This window comes from Cryptomeria japonica, chromosome 9 (assembly GCF_030272615.1).
Source record: "Cryptomeria japonica chromosome 9, Sugi_1.0, whole genome shotgun sequence".
NCBI classification, from domain to species: Eukaryota; Viridiplantae; Streptophyta; class Pinopsida; order Cupressales; family Cupressaceae; genus Cryptomeria; species Cryptomeria japonica.
Window position 1 is genome coordinate 575,098,614 of NC_081413.1, and position 7,294 is coordinate 575,105,907.

Consider the following 7,294-nt stretch of genomic DNA (forward strand, 5'->3'; position numbering starts at 1 on the left):
TGCCTTTTTCTCTGTATCCTCTACCGGTTTCTCTGTTTCCCCTACTACCGAAGGCTCTTTAGCCATATCTGACTTGTTAGTTGTATCTTTATCAACTATTATGTTGATCTTTTGGGTATCAACATTTACAGTATACAAAACTTCAGTATTAGGATTGCTATCTTTTGCATCCATACTTTCTGTTGCCGGTTTATCTTCAGTAGTTGTAATTTTCATAGGTGGGGGTAGGTTGTCTTTAACTTTTATGCTTGGTGGTCCATGGTGCAGGAGCACCTAGGCCTCATTTTCAACACAAGTTTGAGAGTAAGTTTGATTTTTATTAGCTTTGAGTTGGAAAGGTTGATTAAGTTGTTTTTGTGTTGTTTTAAGTTGTTTGGATGAGTTTTGAACTCATTGTGTGGTTTTGGTTTCCTATTTTCATCTTTTGCTCAAAATTGCCAGTTTTGGAGTTGCCTGGCAAAATGTTGTAAAAAGTGAGTTTTTAATGTGTTTTTGTTTTGAAAATGCCTAGACATGTTTTGTGTTTGGTTTGTAGGTGTGAGTAGTGTTCTTAGGTGTTTTGTAGGCTTTGAGATCAACCTTACACCTTCTAGGCATCAAAAGTTGTCATTTAGGCATCAAAATGTCAAATTTAGTGTTCTTGGACATGTACCTGTCCATACAAGAGGCTAACCAACTTGGAGTGGTATTTATTCTCCTGTTGGAACTATTGTAAGGGTTGATCAATCGGAGTTATTAATCATTTTGAAAGTTTGCACTCATTTTACCTTGTTTTTCCCTAGTATCTGACTTCATGTGAACAACAGTCCGTACACCTGTTGTACTTGTCCGTACTGTTCTTGCATTTTCAGTTTTTACTATGTTCTCTTAAACTTCTCCCTTTGGTGGCATTCAATTTCATCAAGTTTTGAGTTTGTAGCAAAATTAGTTTGATTTGACAGTTTCACTGCCTTGTCTGGGAATTTGGCAAGGATGCTTGACCAACTTGGCTTCTTGAAGTCCTAAAATGTTCATGGCTTCTCAAGAACTAGTTGGTCAATTTGTAAATTATGTAAATACATGTTTTGGTTTCAAGAGTGCAGGTGCAAGGAGTTTTGTGGCCATGGAGCCCTAGGCAAGTGTGCCATTTGGCTAGGGTCTTATAGAAATTTGATGCTTTGCTCTTCCATAGCAATTGCATTCATTTGGTGGATTGTCCTGCCTTGATGTCCAAGTGATATGTGCAAGCAAAGAGACTTTCTAAGCCATGACAAGGAGGGTTACATGTTTTAGTTTTGTGAATTATAAACCAAAACAGTGAGTCACTGTTTGGTAGTAGTTTTTCCTTCTTTTGTTTGCTCTCCGCCATTTATTGGTGTGTGTAAACCTTGTATAATCTTTGTTTGGTTGAAAACAAGAACGAGTGGTGTAAAACCCACCCATGGGTATTGTGAATGCCAAGATCAATCAATGATCTCTTTAGGAAAAATTTTAAACGCCCAGTAGGCTGTCACAGTCATCTAGGACTGATTTTTTACACTTGTTTTGAGGTTGTATATGTAATCTCCCTCTTTAAAATGGTAGGTATGAAGGACACTAAGCATAAAAAGGTAGAGTATTGTTAAGAAAGCACAAAATAGACCTTGGAAAGGAGTTCTAACAGTGTGAAGTGCAGGTCCAAAGTGAAAAGGCAGTGAGAGGGCAAAATGCAGTCATAATTAACTAGACAGTGAACTATTTTTTGTTTTGTAATTGCCTAATGCCTTTTGTGCAGGGCTAATATGACTCCTTCTTGTCACTAATTATGTTCATGTTCACTTGCTTCAAATTGTAATTGGAATTCATGCAAAAGTTGTGTTTGTAGAAGGCAAGAATGAAAAGTTGTCAAATGTTGCATTTTCCTTATGTGCATTTTGTAAAAATCTTGTTCTCCATCCTTTGAGGTTTAAATCTTCTTGATTGTGGCCTAGTTAGTCAGTAGCATGGTAGAACTAAGTGTTCTTGTGTCATATGGGGGGTCTCAAGCTTAAAATTTGATTTTTGCCAACAAACCCTACCAAAACCCTCTTTTTATGCCCATTTTTGGGATAGTCACGGAGAAGGCCTTAGGGACCCCTAAACTTGGAAAATCTTTAAGAACTCCCAAAATGGTGTCCGAATATCAACTTTGTTTTTTTGGAAGTCCATCGTTGGAGCAGGGTGAGCACAAAACCCCAAAAGGAGGGCTAATTCCTAGTAGCCCGATTTATGCCTAAAATTAGGTTTTTTGACAAATTGGGTACACAAATGGGGAATGTAAAACCTAAAACCCATCAAGTCCAGTTAAGACAAGTTGTCCTTGCATACATTTAACATATTTGGTATGGTAGACTCCATAAGTTGGTTTTGTAGCACTCGAGAGGGAGACAAAAACAATGGATTTGAAGCCCTTGAGCAACCGTGAAGAGTTGAACTTAGGGAGGTGGATCAAGGAGAGTTGCTTGGTTGTTATTAAACCTCTTGCACTCTAATTTTTGGTGATTCCACTTTGAAACCAGCAAGGAACTTTCACTTAGTAGAATTACTAGCCAATTGGGCAACACCCTTGCACTACCTCCCTATCAGTCTACCAACTTTGCCTTTCCCCTTGTCCCTATCCTTCTGATATACTTTTATAGGCTTAGGTTTCTTGTATTCTTCTTGTTTTTCCTTGTCAACCAGGAATATGTCCCAACCATCTTCTGTTTCCTCTATTACTTCAGTAACTCTTCCTGCCATTAGTGAAATGTGCCGGTGTGCAGTAGAGAATACTGACTGGTTCGCCTGAGCAATCAAATCATCAATTTCCTTGAGAGAGTTTACTGGATATGCAACAAGTAGTTTCTCCATTTTTATTTTCTTATCTAATTTTATCACTGCTTGTCTTCTAGCCTCAAGTCTTTTGTACAAATCATTAGGAATTTCATTTGCTAATTCCATCAAAAATTTTTTGTACATGTCCATATGCAGTATCACACCTTCCTCTCAACTTGCTCTTTCTCATTAGCAGATAGAGTGTCATAAATTTTCTCTATGTTTTTTAGTTTTCCTTCCTCTGTGATTTCATTTAACAATATATCAAGAGGTGTCAAGTCACTGTTTGTCCTTTTCTTTTTCTTTGGTGTCAACTTTTTCTTGGGTGTGGCCTTTCTATTCAGAGATCTCATTGCTTGTTGCTTTTTCCTTGTCCTTCTAGGTGAAGGAGTGGTTGCCGGTGAGGGATCTCTTTTTCTAACAACTCTTTTAAAAGTTGCTGGCATGTCTCCTTTCGAAGAAGTACCTACAGGTGATAGGTGAGTTTCAGGTTGTGGGGCTGCCAACTCATCCTCTGTTATACTGGTTTTCTTTAGTACATCTTCCTTAATGGCCTTTGCTTGCCTGGATCCTTTCCTCACAAATGCCTCAACCTTCTTTACTCTTTTCTTTGATTGTATTTGGCTTTCTATGGTCTTAGCACTACCAAATACTTCTTCCTTAGGTTCATTTGAGGCTTCCAGAAGTGCTTTAGCATAAGTTTCAACTATGTGATCATCTGTCTCATAGCCCATCTCGGTTACCCAAATTGTCCTTGGGATGATTGCTTCCATCCAGATTTCATCTTTCTCAATAACAAAGCATATATCATCTTTGTATTTGTCTACTATTTTCTAGGATAACCTTATTCTTTGCTTCATTTTGGTGTTCAATGCTTGGAAAAAGTCATGAATATTGTTCTCCTTGTTTTCACCCATCGTATTGAATAGTTTTGTCAATTGTTTTCCTACCGATATGTCATATCCAAGTTCTTTATAACCTATACCGGGAACCTATTTTGTTATGTGTAGCATTAGACATACCAACAAATTTCCAAATCTAAAAGTTCCTTTCTTGTCCTTTTTTATTCTTCTAAGGTTGTCTATTAGTTCATCCTTTAACCATTCACAGATGTCAATTTTTGCATTGTCTGTTACCATATCATAAGCACTCTTAATGCATAGAATTGAAACTAAGTTAAGTCTGTTAGCATGAGTGGCTTTGTAACCTAATATCATACTTATGAATCTCACATTGATATCTTTTACATCATCAACCCTTAGAGATCTCTTATCGAATGTTGCACCTGTTAGTTTTGCAACTAGGTCATTTGGAATCTTCTTGGTTTTGTCTGGTCTCTTACCGATGGTCGGTAACCCTGTGAAAACTTTCACAACTTCCTTGGTGATCTTATGGATTGTATCTAGCCAGAAAAATTCTCCATGAACTCTGCTTAACACTATCCTAATCACATCCTTTGGAAATTCAGGAATGCTAAGGATTTTTGTGAATCCTAGGGTTTCACTAACCTTGTGTTCAGCTTTAACATTGCCGGTATCATCACATATTATGGTTTTATACATGGTTTTGATTTCCTCATCTCCTAACTCTTCAATGTTGTAGTGGGTGTTCATTGTAGGGTCTTCAGCATATACAACACCTTTAGGGATTTGAGAAAAAGCACCTAAGGTATCCTCCTTTGTTATCTCGGGGACTAACTGAAATACGGGCCTAGGTCTTTTGATTACTTCAACAACAGTAGGGTTAGCTATGTATTCAATTGCAGAGGTGGATGCCATGATTAAATACCTTTTACTACCTTGGATGGATGATTGCTTGGAGTGTGCTTGCTTCTTGCTCGAAATGCTTTAGCTCAGAATCTTCGTGCTCTCTGAAAATTTGAAATCACAGTGAAATGAAATGGATCCAAAACCTTATTTTATAATGTCTTTTTGCCATCTACCACATTAATTGCATGCCGGTTAAGTATTCACTTAACATTGTCTGCCGGTAATAAGTAATTTTCAACTTCTTATCTCTAACCGAGGGAATAATTAGCACATGTATCATTAGATTGCCAAACTCTCAAGGAAATTTTCTTCAATTAGATGAAGAACTTCCTGTCAGTGGAGCACTTCTCTATCCTACCGGTGAAGCATCACTTTGTCCTATTGGTGGAGCAATGATTGGTTCTACCGGTGGAGAAGCATTCCCAATATTTAGATCTGCTTTTCTAATCCATTGCTTTGAGAATTCTTGCTTAACCTCTTCAACTTTTTCCTTACCTTTCAAGCTAGCACTTTTGTTGTCTATCGGTGTACCTTTACTTCTAAAAAATTTAGCAATATGCCCAATCTTGTTACATGCATAACAAGTTACATTATTCTTTTGAATATCTTTCCCATAAGCTATGCTGGTTTGTGTTCTGCATTGATTTGATAAATGTCCAAATCTTCCACAAACATAACATCTCACATTCATTCTGCAGTTTTTAGAGTTATGACCAACTTTGTTGCATTTTGAACATTGACCAGTGGGTGTATTGATATTCTGATAATTCCTTGATCTCCATTCATTTGCTCTATGACCATACTTATTATAGTTAAAGTATCTTCCATTGAATTTATAAGCATTAGGTTGCCTTACCGATTTGTTGTGATCTTGAGTATTTGTAGTACCGGAGCTTTCACCAACTTCAAGGCCAATTCCAGAAGTGTCACCTTTAGGTTTTTGATTCTTCAGTAAGGTACCAAGTTCCTCTAAGCTTTTCTTGAATTTTTCTTTGTGTTGATTTGTAGTTTCCAGTTCCCTTTCCAAGATTTCTTTTTGTCTCATCAGTTCATTTGAGTCATTCTGAGTATGCATCAGGTCTGTCTTCAACATGTCATTTTCATAGCTAAGTCTTGTGTTCTCATTTGCTGCATCAGTTAGTCTTCTGGTCAATTCTTCTTCATTATTCTTTCTATCCTCAATCTCTTTGCAAAATCTCATAGTCATATCTTGCATTTCATTTTTTGTTGTCATGATCTCTTGTTTCAACTTGCTTATCATATCATTACGTGATTCCTTTTCATCATTCTCATTTTTCATTTTTTTAGAGAGTTCTCTTCTCTTATTTCTTGCAATAGTAAAATTTTCTTGAAGTGCCTGAATGATATCCTGAGCTGCTCTCAAATCATCTTCTAATTTGATATTTTTCAATTTTTCTGCATCATAGTCTGTAAGAGCTCCTTTAAGTTGCTTCATCAGATTTTCCATCTTTACCGGTGTCAAGATCTTCCTCAAGCTGTTAGGCTTCTGAAAAGAGAGGACCCAGCTCTGATACCAATTGTTAGGGGTCCCACAGATACTAAGAAGGGGGGGTGAATCAGTATCTAACCAATAATAAGATTTTCTTAAGTTAAAACATGCAGAACATAATATAACAGTGTACTGGTATGCAAGAAATAATGCAATAAACAGAATCAAGAACATCCACATGAAAAGTACACCATAACACAAGATGTTTAACGAGGAAACCCGGTGCAGGAAAAACCTCGGTGGGATTTGTGACCCACAATATTCACTCACTGGCCAATAAGAGAATATTACTTACAATAGGGGCCTGCACATGCAGGAAGGCCAACTGCCTAGAGCTCACTGCTCAATGGGAAGTCACACTGACTTACAATAAGGATTATACTAATCCAATGACTTATACTTCTTTACAATAGCATCTCCAATGCTAGATTCAGTACCGGTTCTTGCTCTGTTCTTTACATATACCCTTGACCTATAATTCGCATATTAGGTCTGCTTAATAATTTTCTTTTTGCCCTTTTTCATCACCTTTTTAAATGACTACAATGATCTCCTTTATATACAAGAGTCATTTTACAATTTGCCAAGTCGACTTACAATAATAAACAAAATATTAAATAACAAAATTCCTGTCAGCCTCTGTGCCAATATACATATTTTCTTTTGTGTCGGTGCCAGTGTAGAGTGATCTGTTGATGCCGGTGCACTATCTTACCTGTGTAATGCTTTGCCGGTATAATGTCTTGCCAATGCCATAGGATTGCAAGGTTTCCATCAATGACAAAACCTTCAATTACATACAATGTCTCATTAGAGTGTCCATATGCCAACAGTTTGCAAATAAACTATTCCAGAGTTTGAGAACCTTCACCTTAGCCGTCTTTTCCAATTCAGCATTCAAGATCTCAGGACCCAACTTTGAAGAATCTTCATTATTTTTAAGGACAAGAGGAGGGTCCCAATGCCATGGGTCCCCATCCTTTCGACCATCCTCATCATCCACCATAGATCCCAAAGAAACAAGTTGTCCTTGAGATGTAGAGGCAGGAAAACCAGAAGAGCCAGTCACGCTGCTCCCTCCATTCAAAGAATTCAAATTTCTCTCCAGCTGCGCTATTCCCTCCGTTTGTTTCTTATTTGACAGTGTTGTCCTCTAGCTCCTTCTTTGTATGTTTTAGTTGTTAAGAGATTTGGGTATTTTCTC